This window comes from Clarias gariepinus, chromosome 15 (assembly GCF_024256425.1).
Source record: "Clarias gariepinus isolate MV-2021 ecotype Netherlands chromosome 15, CGAR_prim_01v2, whole genome shotgun sequence".
NCBI classification, from domain to species: domain Eukaryota; kingdom Metazoa; phylum Chordata; class Actinopteri; order Siluriformes; family Clariidae; genus Clarias; species Clarias gariepinus.
In genome coordinates, this window is record NC_071114.1 from 16726733 (window position 1) to 16742942 (window position 16210).

At 37.4% G+C, this 16210-nt stretch overlaps 1 protein-coding gene across 14 annotated transcripts in view; it reads left to right on the forward strand.

Moving 5' to 3' along the window:
- The window catches only part of ptprsa (protein tyrosine phosphatase receptor type Sa), a 266166-nt gene that overhangs the window by 32657 nt on the left and 217299 nt on the right, over positions 1-16210 (forward strand). For all 14 annotated transcript variants that reach the window (XM_053513183.1, XM_053513182.1, XM_053513193.1 and 11 more), the window contains one exon: positions 11964-12063. The gene's annotated coding sequence lies outside the window, so the exon portion shown is untranslated. The remainder of the gene's footprint in view (positions 1-11963; positions 12064-16210) is intronic.

The window sequence follows — 16210 nt, forward strand, 5'->3', positions numbered from 1 at the left end:
GGGTAGCCAAATATCAGACAACTTGAAGAGCTGGTCAATGCGAATTCAGTTTGGATAAATTCTAATAATTGATTGATTGATTGATGCTGATAAATTTTTAAATAATTTCATATTTATTTATTTATTTATTTATTTATTTTTAACTCAAGTGCTTACAATAAATAAGTTGTTCACAATTAGACCAGGGACATAGACACAAAAATCACAGATTGATAAACAGTGTATTTATCGATATATCTTGACACTAGTGCTTTAGTACCATAGTAGTTGAATAAGGCACATGCTGGTTTAACTTTCTTGTTCTTTATTAATTATTCAGTATTATATTTTCATTTTTATCAAAGAGAAAGTCTTACAGGATCGATTTGACACTGAAGGGCTTTTGGAAGATTAGATAATCTGCCTGCTCTTTAGTTAGTGTTTATTCATGCGCATGATGAACGTCCCTAAGAGAGCCCTATCAAAGCTAATGATCACTCCATAAAGGCCAATGAAAAAGTAAACAGCAGTGAATGTGTTGTGGTTTTGTGGTGTTGTTTTTTTTTTTTGACTAATAAGTAATTGAATGAGAGTTTCAAGGGCCTAACAGAGTAAAGCCATGCTAATCAATATGTGAATGAATGAGAAAGCTGAGCTGAACTTAGCCATTGTTTGCTACAGGCTCCATTTCAATCAATGTAGGAAGAGTGTGTGCTCAGATGACGGTTCATAGTGAGGCGCGCGCGTGTGTGTGTGTGTGTGAGAGAGAGAGAGAAAAAAAAGCTCTGTCTATGCTTCACTCCAAACGATCTGATATGGTGAGCTATAATAGCAGGATTTACTGATGAAGGAGGCTACAGTACGCTGTGGCATCAGCATTCAACTCAGACAGATGGAGAAGTAATTCCTGTGCATGTATTTTTCATTTGATATCCATCCAGATTACACCGCTATCTTTGCTGGTCTCCTTAGCCTTTATTCCATTTGCACGATGTGATCTGAGGGGCTGCAAACACCTCATTGCTTTTTTTGTACGCCTACAGATTTGAGCCTTGTTGAAGGAAATTCACATTTGCGCGATGTTTGCAGCTAACCGCCCTTTCAAATCCCTGTTTAGACCAAGGATTTCACTTAATATACCATGATGCCAAGTGCACAGAGGACAAGAATAATAGAATAGAGAGACGTTTGGAGAGTTAGCAAATGTGGAGAGTCCAAGGGGCCTAGCTCCAAACAAGAGTGTTACAAAAGGGTGACAAAATTATTGCGTATGGCTACCATGAGTGTAGTGCAGCCAACCCTTTCACATAAGTAGACTTTCACCTTTCAGGATTTTTTTTTTTTTTTTTTTTTTTGTAAAAATTTTAATGTGGCTTTTTATCACATAATGGCATGCCCCCCAAGAGTTATTCCTTAATATATAGATAAATGTCATTTATCTACTTTAATTTGGCAAACTGCCTACAATATGGAAAGTAGCCCTGCTTATTTTGCACCTTATGTTGTTCAGATTGCTGTGTTGGTTTGAGTGCCTGCCTTGGGTTTATTTCAAGGCTCAAATATTTACCAACTATTTACTGTAGTTGTGTTATTTTCTCATATTTCCTTAAAATTTCTGTGTACCTGGAGAGAATACACGGCGCTCTGGTACCCCAGTGTGACTGATAAAACCTCAGGAAAAAAAAAAAAAAAGAAAGAAAAAGACACACACATAAACACAGACACACACATACATGTGGGCTTAATTGGCTGTCTGAAGAAGCAGACGTGTCCACCATTAGCCCTTTCTGTGATCAGTGGGGTAAGTAAGGGTGTGGGAAACATGTCTGCAAACCTTCTGGTTCTCATTATCCCCTCATAGGAGGTAAAAGGGCCATCAGGGTTGCCTTTAGGGCTGTCAGTCTGATTCAAGTTTTGATTGGTTTAATCCACCAAGCCTAGAGAAGAGAAGCACCTCCTGCTTACCCTGGCCACTGGAGGACCTCTCTCTCTCTCTCTCTCTCTCTCTCTGACTCTGTGTTACTCTCTTCTCGTAATTCGTCTCTGTTTCAGCCTTTCCTTCTGAGAATGATGGGAACAAGCTGTCACTCTCTGAGAGATAGCATCGCAAGCTGACGCCCTACACAGCAGTCGTATCACAACCCAGCCACTCAAGCATGCTTTTAGCTATCGGGGCCACCATCAAGGTCAAGGCTCATGGATCATAGAGTGGCTTTTACATTAGCTGGAAGGGGCAGAGCCTGTCCAAAGCCCAGCTATGCTACATCATACCTGCAGGTTCAGAGATTAGGTGCTATTTTGGGGGAGAAAATAATGAAATTTGAAAGCATGGATTAATTAAAGGTCAGAGGACAAAACATTCATCATAGAGTATCCTGAATCTCATTTGTGCAGAATTATTTACTGAGAAGATTTTTTTAGTGCGGACATATTTCAGTAAATTAATGTACTTATTTTTGTTATAATTTTTTACCCTCTTATTAGCCTCTGATTAGATTTTCTCTGATAGATGTAGAACAAAATAAGGGGTGTATAAACTATAATAAATTCATTACATGTAGGTTTTTTTTATCACTCATATCAGATCCATGACAGAAATGATTCCACAAACACGCCCCCCATGGGGCCTGAAGCACTTGTACTTGTACTCCTACTGATATCCTCCTTTTTATGTAGTCTCGCTTCACTTTACTGTCCCGCTGACACTTGTCATATCTCTTTTGTACACCACACTTTCACACTAATTTTGAGATCTTTGTGTTTATTTCTGTTTTATGTTTTGATGAATGAGGAACTGCATTTGGATAAAAGCTTCTCTTGGTGGTGTGTGTGTAATACTGATATCTGATAGTAGACGTTTACGGTACAAGTAATTAAGAAAATCAACAACAAGGTGATATGATACAGCCTGACACAGTGCCGAGTTTTGCTTTGTTTTCAATAACAGCACGTCTAGTCTTATACTGCAGGGTTTTTTTAAAGTGTAAAATTACATTTATTAGGGTCAAATGAAAACCTGAACTATTGTCTTTTAAAATTTTAATAAATCTTTTTAAAAGAATCACTTTCTAAGCACTGGAAAATTTGCATTGAACAAAATGATCCTGTTTGTAGGTTCTACACTGACTTGCCCCCCAAACAGTTAACTTTTTAGCAGGACCCCCATTAAACAAAGAAAACATCAAAGGAGGTTGCTGGAACTGTCCAACACATTGTTAAGATCTGGAAGGAGGGTGCTAAACTGTCAACATTGCAAAATAAATCAAGAATGACCATGACCTGAGATCACTTAATTATCGGTGATGTTGTATCATGAAACAGTGATAGTGGAAATCACAGCTACAGTATGTTTAATAGTGAAAATAAGAGCAGTAAAGTGATGAGAACACAAAGAATTGGGGATAAACAGTTGTGTAGCCAAAAAAAAAAAAAAACACTTGTATGTTAAGCTACCTGTAATAAATGTTAAAAAAATATATATTTTTTTCTATTTCCATGATATTTCTTATTTCTTTCTACATTGTTAAACAATGCGGAAGGCATCCAAAATATTTAATAATCTTATTCGAATAGATGATATTAAGATGTATCTTTTACCCACAGTATGCTCTGTAATCCGGTTTATACTGTTCTATCAAGAACTTTTCCAGAACAGTTGATCTACATATAGCAATTGACTGTTTTTGCTGTTGTTGTCACTTAATTACGTAGTTCCATAGGAGAACATGTAAACATGTGAAATTCAAATGCTCAGCCCTGGAGGTGCAGGGTGACAGTGCTAACCACTAAGCCACCATGCTGCCAACCAAATGTTCACATAAGGACAAAGCCGTCAGATATTCCTCTCTTTGTGGGTACATTTACCCACACATGCAAACATGCACGCAGTGCAAGCAGTGGTGTGGTCCAATGAGAGACAACATGTGCATAAGCAACCAGAAAAAAAGTCTAATAGAAGGAAAAAAAAGCAAGAAAAAGAAAAAAATCAGCACCTACTGAAAGTACAGCATCTTATATTCCCAAAACAGTTTAATTAATTTGACTCAAGAGGCGATGAAATGCCATTACCTAACTATTTATATAATTTCAAAACAATTTCTACAAACTGCAGTTTAGACATCACAATTAGTTTAGAAAGATGTGAGCATAATTAGATTATATGTCATATGCTCTTTCTTTCTTGCTTTCAGTTTCAGAGGACGCCTACAAAGAGCCAAAGTCAAGGTTCTGGCAGATTATCATGGCTGTCGACAGCAGTGTTTCGAGTTACTCTGTGCACCTTGCTAAATGGGTTTAAATTTTTAATTTGCTCAGGAACAAAGATCACATCATTGGAGGATAGCGTAGCAGTAATTTATTTAAGACGTCCTCTCTGTGGGGAGAGTGAGAGTTATTTTTGTTTCAGCTGAGGACGAGAAGCGGATATGGCAAGTCTCGCCTGTCTCGAAGTACCTGAAGGTCACGCCATGAGCCTTGGCGGGCGAACAGAGCAATCAGAGCAAAACAGTTTGCTTGAATAATGTACTGTGGGATGTAGAAGGTTTGAATGAAACCATATTTATTAAAGTCTTGCTCTAAACTGCAAGAAGGAGGTTCATAACATTTAGAGCTATTTCATTGCATTGAAAGAATAGGTTAAGAAAATAGAATTCTATGTTCACCCTAGCGAGCTAGAAGTTGCTTATCCAATTTTTTGTTGATGGGAAATTTTAAGGTCATACTGTATGAAGTTTCTAATGCTTATTAGTTAAAAAGTACTATTGTTGCTGGGAGATTTGCAAAGCAGGCTAACCTTTCTAGATAAACACAAACATTGCTGCTTCCTTCAATGCCAGCCAACCATCCATCCATCTATCCATTATCTATACTGTGTACCCTGTCTAGGGGTCGCTGGAGGCCTGAAGTCTGTCCCAAGGAACTTGTCCAACTATTTGGAAACACCAACTTATTGTGCATGTCTTTGGACTGTGAGAGAAAACCAAAGTATCCAGAGGAAACCCATGTACACAGAGCATGGGCTGTGTGTGTGTGTGTGTGTGTGTGTGTGTGCTGGAGACTAAATATAGCAACTGATCATTTAAATTTTGGACATTGCATGTGTTCATTGTCTGTAAAAAAATTATTAAACACCCCCTGGTTTTTATTTCAGTAAAAGGTTACCACTGCCCTTAATTAACTCTTTGAGCACTTTTTTCCCTAAACACACATCACTAGTGTAATCATCATTATGTATTAATGCATTTGCCTAAGCAATGATCAGCAGTAATTTATTAAATTTGCCAGCAAAGCCGCCACTTATCCACGGTAGGGATTTTTTTTTCCCCTCTCACTGCCGGACTTTGCTAGTGCTTTATCATGCAGTTCATCCTTAATGAGTGTGGATTAAAGAGGATGATCTGAGCTTTGCAATCTGAGACCTGCCCCAGTCCTCTGGAGGTCAAAGTCCAAATCCTTTTAAAGCTGATATTTTGGATTAAAAAATATATTTCTCCTGCCCCAACCTGTGGTGATGTTAATTCCACTCCTCCCTTGAGTGGATAAACAGTAATTAAACATGATTATATGCACCACTAACTAATTTCTTGCGCATATTTGGCAAATTGAAAAAGCTACTATGGCTGATTTCCAGCATGCTTAATATCTCTAGAGGCCGTTTACAGATTTACATCTGGGTGTGAAAAAGAAAAAGTGTATTTGTTATATTGTTCAGTTCACTGTATGATCTCCGAACCCTGTGTAAATATATACAGTGTGTGTGTGTATGTGTGTGTGTCTGTTTGTGTGTGTGTGTGTGTGTGTGTGTGTGTGCACCAACTTGAAAAGCCACTAAAAATCTCTACAGGTTACGCTTCAGTGTTAGTAACCAGCAGTCTATTGTGAGTTTAAATGGCAGAATTAACCAGTAACTAAAAGACGTCGCCTTTTATCGTTCACATGTCTGCCATAAAAGCATCATAGTGTCAGTGTTTTTTTTATCAATTGAATTAAATGTGTATCTAGATTTTTCTAGAATGTAGAAACGTACTTTATGCAGTCGTATCAGCCCTCCCTCAAAAAACATAAAAAAAACAACAAAAATTAATTTATCAACATTTACATCAACATTTAATCATACATTAATGAATGGATAGTATATAATAGTGTTGAGGAGATCATCAGTATAATAAAATAACTTAAGTTGCAGTGCTTAAGTTTAAGTTAGTTTTGTTATACAAATTACAACAATCATGCACGGCAAGAGATGTGAAACAGACAATAAGGGTGGGAGAGAGAGAGAGACAATATGACAGAATAATCTATGCAAACTACAAGCAAATAATAATTAAACCTCCTAGCCAGAAGCCACAATAATAATAAAGGATAACGTAAACTGCAATACCTATGAGGTATAAAAAATCACCAGGGACAACCCGATACTATATTATCATGATACCTGGGTGCTGATTTGATTTGTATCAGTATCATGATTTTATAAAAATCCCATTTTTATGTCAGGCAGATCATTCGCTCCTATCACACAGGATGCTGTGCTAAGTGAGTAGTTTATAGCGCCCCTATTTGGATTTTAGCGGAACAACAACATTTAACTGCTTTAAATGCAAACATATATAAATAAAAAATGTACCATTTAAACATTTATTTTGTAGTCAGTGCTCTGATACACACAAAAGAACTGCGATATGTAACTGAATCGATTTCTTTTATCTATCCATGCAAGGACTTATCTGCATAGTTTAAATGTATACAAACAAAAAATATCACTTAAAATATTTTTAGATTTTTTTTATTTTTTAGGTTTTTTAATTTCTGCAATAACAGTTGCCTTCTGCACCCCTAGAGGCACTCCATGCACCCCAAAGAGGTGTAAGTTCTGTCTTGGCTGTTCTCATTAAAGGGTATATTTAATATCTTCAAATTATTCATTTCAGTCATTCAGATTTTTCAGTTCCCTTTTATTGTAGGCCCTCTAGTTTCATCTTGACCCTGTCCCATTGTGGTAATTACAATTCAGCCTTTCCGGAAAACTGCTGCTTAAATAATGAGTGCTTTTGCACTTATCTGCACCAAACATTATCGCTAATGCAACTCTGAGTCAGAGCGGCTGGAGCTGGAGAGAAATTTACAAGCTAAGTGTTGCATTTTGGGATGCGACACCTCAAGAGAACAATGGATTAGAAAAGTGTATCGGCTGCTTGTGCTAGACAATTGGTCTGTGGATCCATGTCCGTCTTTCATAGAGTATGTGGATGATCGCTTCTCTGTGGTTTTACATTGCTGCTCTGTGTACACTTGCGGTACTTAACATTTGCTCTCTAAGTCGACGCCCACTATCATCTTCGGGCAAATTGCTGTGTGAAATCTGCAGTGCTGTAACTGCCAGTAATCCTGTGCTACAAAGTCTAGCTAGAAATTAGCTTAACATAATTCCATATATGAAACCTGGCCGTGACAATGCGTCGTGCATCCGGCATGATAACGACCCATGCATGCCATTCGTATGTTTCCTAAAAACCTTGGCTTCTGACTCATATTCTCTCCTGCAGAGTTACTGTCACGCCTTTGTGAAGGATTTGTTTTCGTATTTGTGTGAAATTGATGCTGGTGCAGGCCAAATGACTGGTCATGTTCTAGTATTACTTTTATGTCCCCCAAAAAAGGAAAATGTAGAGTCAATTACTGAGCATCTCTCTCTCCCTATTTCTGTGTGTTGCAAAAGAGCATAGCAGGATACTTTAAGCAGGCTCAATCAGATGGCACGAGGGAAAATTATGCATGGAACCTCATCACATTAATTGAATTCTGTATTAATGTGCCAGTCTTAATTCATAGTTCTGTCCACTGAATGCCCTAATCCACTGAATGCCCTTTATTTTACTTAACTTTGCCCTTCATGTTATCAAACTAAACTGCATAACGGCCAAATTATTATGCGTATTATCAACATGACATCTGCACCAGCATCCATTCAGGCAAATTGTTTATTTGGAATTTAATTAATAATATCACATCTATATATTATAATCAATTATTATCTAATATTAAATATTTATTTAATAGCAACATACATTATATTTCATCCATTTTTATCTAGCCTTTGATGTTATGGAGTGTCTACCATATACTGTAATAATTAAACTGTTACTGTAAAAGGGATAATGTGTTAAACTGAGTGCATAAATATAGACCTATGATTTGCTTTGCAGATGGAATTACTGTCAGGAGTTGCTTTTATCGAAAGTGAAACAGCAACTTCTGACCAGTCAGATTTAAGAACTCAGAAGCTTGGTGATATAAATACCAGTAACCAAAGAGAGCTGAGAAATCTTGAGAGATACCAGGTTCAGAGAATTAAGATGCGTTAATTCATGTGCATAGTCCATGTATCCCTCGTTGCAGAACTAAAAATTGTCCAGGGTATGGAGTGTGTTTGCAGGAGGGATCCATGTGTTGGACAGCTTTTTGTGGGTTGGGGTTAGGGAGTGAAAAGTTAGGCTTAGCAGCGCAGTTCGATCAGATGTAGCTTCAGCCCCTGGAGCGGTGGTTATCTGGATAAGTCCTGTAATGTGTGTCTCAGTGATTAAAAACTTTGAATGCCGTCATATATCATGTGTCTCATATGTTTGAAGGTCGCATATTGTACTTCTTTTTAAACAGGTTTGCATAAGACAGAGATCTCCAACATTTGTCAACACATCTGTTAATAAATCTGGCATCCTTTTCTAAACTGTTTCAGTGCGAGTAGCTTTAAATGAACTGCCCATGAACACGAACATCCACGTTGAGGAAGAGCATTTTCCCAGCCAATCAGCGTGCAGGGACCATGCTTAACGTTTTCAAGCTTTTTGGACAGCTTGGTGGAGTTGACCAGAGCTGGGCTAAGCTGAGCACAAAGATGGGGTGGGGTCTCTTGGTACATTATATGAGGTCACAATAGGGAGAAATCTGATTGGCTTGTTTAACCTTGGCCCCAAAAAAAAAAAAAAAACACCAGCAGGGATTTTTTTTCTCATGTGTTTCACCCATCTGAACGTTAAAAAATAATTTGAGGTTTAACATATCAGGATTATATAACGCCTGTAGTGTAAACTAGTTATAAGATAAAAAAAATGTTCTGAGTGTAGGTCATTTTTTTACATAACAAGCACTAAACAGTTCATTAATGAACACAGATTATTTGTAGCAGTTTAAAATGGCATGTTCTATGGTACTTTAATTACTAGTGTGAGCACTCTAAATAAAGTGTACGCCATATGAATGGTTTGCAATTCATAATTATAGACAATTAGAAGCTTTGGGGCATTAAATCAAAAAACAGAATAAATCATAATTTAGTCCAATCTTAGAGCCACATTGGTGAGGCAACACTGTTTTTCTTCTCTAATTTCCCAAGAGTGGCTGTTCATAGTAGCAAGGCTTTTGCAGTATCGGTTCATCACAGATCCACCATCTCCCAATTTACCATACCCCATGATGCTTTGCCATCTGTCGCTACAGTGCTTGCTTTCCATTCCAACATGTTTGAAGCCGTGAGAAAACAAACGTGATTGGTCTTTTACATGAGTGTTGAGCGGGGAACAGAATTCAGTGCTCCACCCGGGTTATATAATCCAATGTGCAGCTATTGCTAGCTTTCTAGCTGCATTCTGGCTTGGTCTTAGTGTTATCTGATCACCAATACGTCTCTGTGTTTATAAACCTGAGATTGGTGTTAGCAAGAAGGTTTTGTAATAAAGCATTGCCATGTCTCTAGAGATTCCCTAAATATAGAACATAACCTCGACTAACAAGATTCGAATTTTTACTGATATGGTGGCATATGTGTGTGTGTGTGTGTGTGTGTGTGTTGTTTCTGAAGTAAATTGTTGTACATTTGAAGTATTCCCAGGACAAGCCACTTGGCAGAGAGGCTCGTGAGGACGCAGCGCAGCCCCACAGCCCCACAGCCCTCTGGGATTGCTCTCAGCCGTTAACTGTTATGATTGGCTGGGCTTGAATTAGAGCACCCTGCCAGGAAGAGGAATCGTGTCCGGGCTGGTTGTCATGGAAACCGTGCCCCAAGAGGTTGCTGGGAAGTAAGAAAGAAAGAAAGAAAGAAAGAGACAGGGATGGGTTTGATGAGGGAATGTGACTGTCTCTGGAGTGCAAAACATCAATATAGAGTGCAAACATGATATTTCTTTACCTCCCATTGCTAGCACTGAGTAGCTGATCTCTTTGGGTTCGAAAAACGACATACTCATTACTTTCCTTGAAGTCGTGCTCAAGTCAAAGACACGGTTCTCAAAGTGGGTTTAGTGAATCATAGCCAGGGAGATTCTGAGGGCTTTTTTTTTTTTGGTTTTTATTTTGTCACAGTGATGGAAATCACAACCAACCATTAAGCAGGGGTGAAAATGCTGAAAAATTACACCTTGATTTATAAGTACTCTTTTACTCTTATGTGCCAAAAAATGTACTTGAGTCAAAGTTAAGCAGCTGCTTTCCATGATATCAATAATTTTTAAAAAGAACTTTTATTACTTATTTCAAACTGATTTGTTTTTATAGCTACTAATGCATTTAGCATGAAAGTATCTTTCACTTTGTTAAAACTTGTTGAACATATGCATGCAGAATAAATAACACTACAGACAAACTGGGACTTTCTATTGTGCAGAATAACAGAACATGACATAACAGTTATGAGACTAAAAACTCCCTTTATCTCTCTATATAATCCCTGCTACACTAATGCACTTATCTCAGCATTTCACTAGTGCTTGGATACCATTATGGTAAAAAGTTTTCTCAGTACACGAGAATCCTGATCGATTAAATGATCGACCTGCTTCACGTCTAAAATGCTGGCCTCTCAGGAGCTCCTTTAATGGGCCTAACATGTGGAAATGGCTTGGCGTGAGGTCAGGACTATATGGGGGATGTGGTAATAAGTTGGCGACAAGTTATCCGTCGATTTTTAAGGATGAAGTGTTCCACTCGCGGTTTGTTCACGGGAACAACTGCAGTGGGCTCCGAGCCACCTCGGCCAAGATCGTCATTCACGGAAGTATGGGCTTCTTTAAAACGGCTAAGAGTCTGATCACTATACTGTGCATGAAGTATTCTGTAATGTCAATCAGGTTTCACGCCTTCATTTATGAGAAATGTCATCACAAGTCCCGCTTTGACTTGAATGCCTCATCGTAGTTTCCTAATTATGTCATCTGAAGTAAAATAACCAATATTCACCAGTAGCTAAATTTTGATTTGCTGCCTTGTAAATGTATGTTAGTTACTGGAATCAACACTTGTCTAACCTCATGCTAGAAAAAAGGAGAAGACTTAAGATGTAAGTTAAATATAGGCAGTTCATTTAATTAAATTTGAATTTAATGTCAACTTAATGTTGTCAATTCTAAATTAATAAATTTAATAGTTTTTTAAGTGGTCTAGAAAATGTAAGGAGTAAAAAAGGAAAAGTATTATAAATCCTACTTTATAATGAAGACCAATTGCTCAAGTATTTTCTGAATTTTTCCTATTTAATCTGTTTCATCGTCCATTTTGATTGAATTGATTTAAACCAGTAAATCAAAATATGTAGGAATAGAAACATTCTGTAAACATTTCGTCAACTAGGACCTAACGTACTCTCAAATAGGAAGCTCTATAGCCTTAATAAATGTCTAAATTATTACACCAACAATTTGGACAGCCTAAAATATCTTCATGCAGTAAATCCGGGCTGAGGACGTTTGTGGAAGTTAAAGAGGAAATGGTCTCTGGCTAGAGAAAGTTTTAAGAGCCTTTTAAAGGAGATATGATTGCAACATTTTGAAAAATGGTGCAGAGTTTAATGCAGATTTGCTCTTGTCTTTTCCTGTAATCAGAGCACTTGGTCACGCTAGAGCGCATTCATCATGCTGAAGTTGTGCTCTAGAGAACTTGTGCATCATTTGGTAGTCCTTTTCATTCGGCTCTCTTTATTCTCTGCTCTTCTCAAGGTGCAGGCAGCTTGTGCAAGACAGAAGGGGGAAAAAAACAACAACGCTGAAGTAAAGAGCTGAAGAATGAGGCTACAGAACCTTTGAGAACAACAAAGAGGTAGGAGCAGTGAAGTACATGCTAAAATGAATAGGCTTCTTTATTCTATATGTCTGTCCAATCTCAGATGTCTGAATTCAGGACATTTTTACTAGTCACTTATAATTAAATATGTTTCTTTTCAAGCAATAAATAAGATTCTTATTATTATTGTTTCCAGACAATGTCTAAAATATTCACAAAGAAAAATATGAAATGATTTTGTTATTTACATTTACATTTCTGTTTCGACTGATATCTTCTTCAAAAAGACTTAAATGACACAGAAAGCCACTGATGTTCTGTAATTGACACTATTTTCACTAAATGTCGACATGTTCGGTGTCCAACGTTGTTTTCTTTAGCTTTGCTAACGTAGCTACCTCTCTAATCTTTTCTACAAATATGCTCCCAAATCTCCATATGTTTGCTTAAGAAGAAGTCAGACAGCTAATGGATCTTGCCGGTTACCTACTACTTTGTGAAATAGCATGGGTAGGCTTTGTTTTATGTTTATGAATTAAATTATCCACATTGATTCCAGATTCCCAGTAATATTCCACTGTCAAACTTTCAGATTCTAAGAATCTGATTTCTAAGAATAGAAAGTCTGGTTATCCAAGTTGGCTGCTTGTAGAATGTAACAAAAGCTCTAGTTTAAATATGGGTGAAACAATGATGAAATATTTGCGATGTTTCTTGTACTTTCACACTGCCACTGCAGTACCACTGCCACAGTAAAGCATAGTGGTGGTAGAGCCATGATTAAAGTCATTCTTGTTATTCTTGGTTTCTTCTCTGTCTGTTTCCTTCTATAGCTGCCTTTTTTTTGCATGGTATCCTATGAGCAGTCAGTCACAGAGATGCAAGATTATGTGGGATGATCAATGTTTGGGATATTTTTAATATTATTAATCCTAATTGAGTCCAACATACCTTTACCTGAATGACTGTTCTGTCATCTCTGTAATTACGTCTCCTGCTCTAGTGATCATGAAGTTGGATTTCTTACCGTATGTTCCCAACCTGTTATCACTTTTATTGCCACTTGGCTATAAAGCCAGTAAATGTTCCGGCCCAGGAGGTCACAGAGGTCTGCAGCGCCTCATGTTCATCACAAACACGATGCATTTCCTCATGTCTGAGTCCATCAGTGTGGTTTTATAGTCCCGGGAAGTCTAATACATGCTGCTATATGTTTCTGTGGAGGTCTTATGCCATCCACGCCTAAGTGCTAAAAGAAGTAGTTAGGAGTAGAAGTGTGTGCGTGCGTGTGTGTGTGTGTGTGTGTGTGTGTGTGTGTGTGTGTGTAAAGAGGGTGCTTTTGGGTTTAAAAAGCTATAGGAACATACTTTTGTTGGAGAGAATGAATGCAGCTGCTGGATCTGCTGCTACACTGAGCATATTATGAATGATAACTTTAGGAGGGAAGAGCCTCGGCTTTAGGCTTATCTGGATGTATGTGAGGGATAAAGTTGTATGTCATGCATATGGGTTTTAAAACAATGCTGATAGGAAAAATAAAGGCTTGAATCAAAGTCATAGTGCTGTATTATATACAGTAAACATGCATTTGCCCTGAACAGAAAAAAAATCACACTGAATAACATGCACATTAATCTTTATAACAAATGCAATCTATAGAAGCATTCGATATGTATTTTCTACTAAAATTCAGACTGATGTTGGCTGATAGTGGTGCAGTGGGATTTAGCCTGTGCTTTATTTCCACCTACAAAGAAAGATGCGGTGGTGCTTTAGTCCTTTACTCTGTCTAGCTCTTTCACCTTCATAAACTGAACTCTCCTTTCACACAGATCAGCTTCCATCAAGATCAACGTTCATGCCTAACTAGCAGCGTTCAGTTGCATCATCAGAGCTAATATTAAAACCTGGTTTTTATTCCTTTTATGAGGGGCATTCAAGTCCTACCTGGATTTTTGGTTGTGCAGAATAACAGAACACAGTTATGAGAGTAAAATCTCCTTTTATTTCTCAATATAACCCCCTGCTACATTAATGCACTTATGCCATCATCTCAATAGTGCTTGGACACCATGAATGTAGAAAGTTTTCTCAGAACACCAGAGCCAGGATTAGACTGTCTGATTCAGGTCAGCAATGCTGGCCTCACAGGAACTCCTTAAATGGCACAAACATGTGTAAAATGGCTTGGACCATGTTAGGAATGTGGCAATAACTCCCAGACGAGTTCCTGTAATGTGCAAGTGGTGTTTATGAATGAGTTCCCACAGACAGATGTGTTTCTTTCACAAGTTGGTGACAAGCTATCTGTCAAATTTTAAGGTTCAGGTGTTTCATCATTCACAGATTTTTCTCTCTTTAAAATGTTTCCATTAAAACGGAATGCAAAATAAAGTTTCATCACAAATCCCAGTTTGACATGAACAACGCTCGTCTTTGAGATTGTTTAAATATGTTTTATTCTATACAAAATGTTGCTAGCAAGTTCCCCCTGTGATCCCTGCCTGGCACACAACCATCTTCTTTTTATAATAAACTGAAAAATAAATAAATAAGTAGCACAAACTGTCAAATTAGCATAAGAAATCTCTAAAACCCTCAGAGCTATTTCAGTATAAATGCATTGTGAAGTTGGATATTTCATTTTACTCATAAATACACACCTCAGGGTCATGAATTACACACATCATAATTTTTCCCTTTGTACTTCATTTATTTTTTTTGCTTTAGACCTCTAGTACACAAGCTCACACACTGTTCACACATTTATTCTCAGATTTGCCTTTAGAAGCAAATAAAGATTCAAAACTTAAAATGAAATGCATGAAAACTGCTTTGAAAGAAATCTTTTAAGTATCTGCATGCATTAAGGGTTATCCTTCTTGATAAGTCGGGTAGGTGTGTGCTGATCATCTGTGGTGTGTGTGCACCTTGTTGAACAAAAGGATTAACTCCAGTTGGGTGGAATAAGCAGGAATCCGTGCTGCATGACATAAAGCTCTTCGTCTGCGAGGCCTGCAATTAAACCAAGCTCTATTAATCTTTATGGCCTGCGCCTGAGGCATTGTGTGCGAGCGTGCATGCTGGCGTGCCTGTCAGGCTGCTTAATGCACCCTCAGGGCCTCCCTTGAGTCCCTGCTCCGATCTGTACCGCACTATAAAGAAACAGCAATAAATTACCATTATTCAATTATCAACGCTCCACTTATTTACAGCGGTATTTAAAGAAATGTAAATGAAGCTTTGCGTGTCTGGAGGTGATGAATTTTTATCGCGCCTGAGTATATTATTTCATGGTATTTGGGAATCAAAGGCACATTGCTTTTTAGACGTAGCGGTAATAGAGGTACTGATTAAGTGGCGTGTCGCATACCTAAGAGGATCATTTTTCATTCACGTTCATATTTACAATCAGATTTCGACCCTAGAGCCTGGGTTTGTGTGTGCATATTGTTTGTGTCTGACATTTTAGGAAATTGTTATTTGTAATTATTATACTGTGTATATTATATAATTACACTAATTGCTTAAGCTTTTAGTACAATTTACAATATTATAATGGTATCATATCTGTAATATAGCTGTATGTGAAATGTTTTTCGGGCTGTCAAAACCTCAAACTTTGAGTGAAATAAATGTATTTATTATTTATGGGTTATCTGTGATTTTTGTCTTTGAAGATTTTTAAAATTTTCGGTTTCGTGTTGTTTCGCATGGTACCATTAAGCATACATTTGTTCGGCCTTTAACATGCGTCATTAATCTAGTAAGGTGTTTGTAGTGTACCTTTATATGTTTAATCTAAAATGAGAAATTATTAGAGATGCATTAATAACAACAGTATCAAACCCATACCTGATATTCCTATAATTATTTACTCATTTACTCATTACTTAAAACCCCTTTTATGTTGTCATGTTAATAACCAGGTGCCACAACGTTTTTTTTAATAATGTTTTTCATTTATGATGATGATGATGAATCAAGGCAAAGCAGACTGCAAACTCTACTGTATGAAAATATCAAGAGAAAGAGCTACAGAGTCTTCTTATATTACAGATAATGTGATTAAAACAAATCCTTGACATTTAAATATATAACGTTTAATAGAGAGCGTGACAACACCTGACCTGACAGTTTGATCACTACTAATGAGAGTAAGATGTCATCAGTCATGTGCACA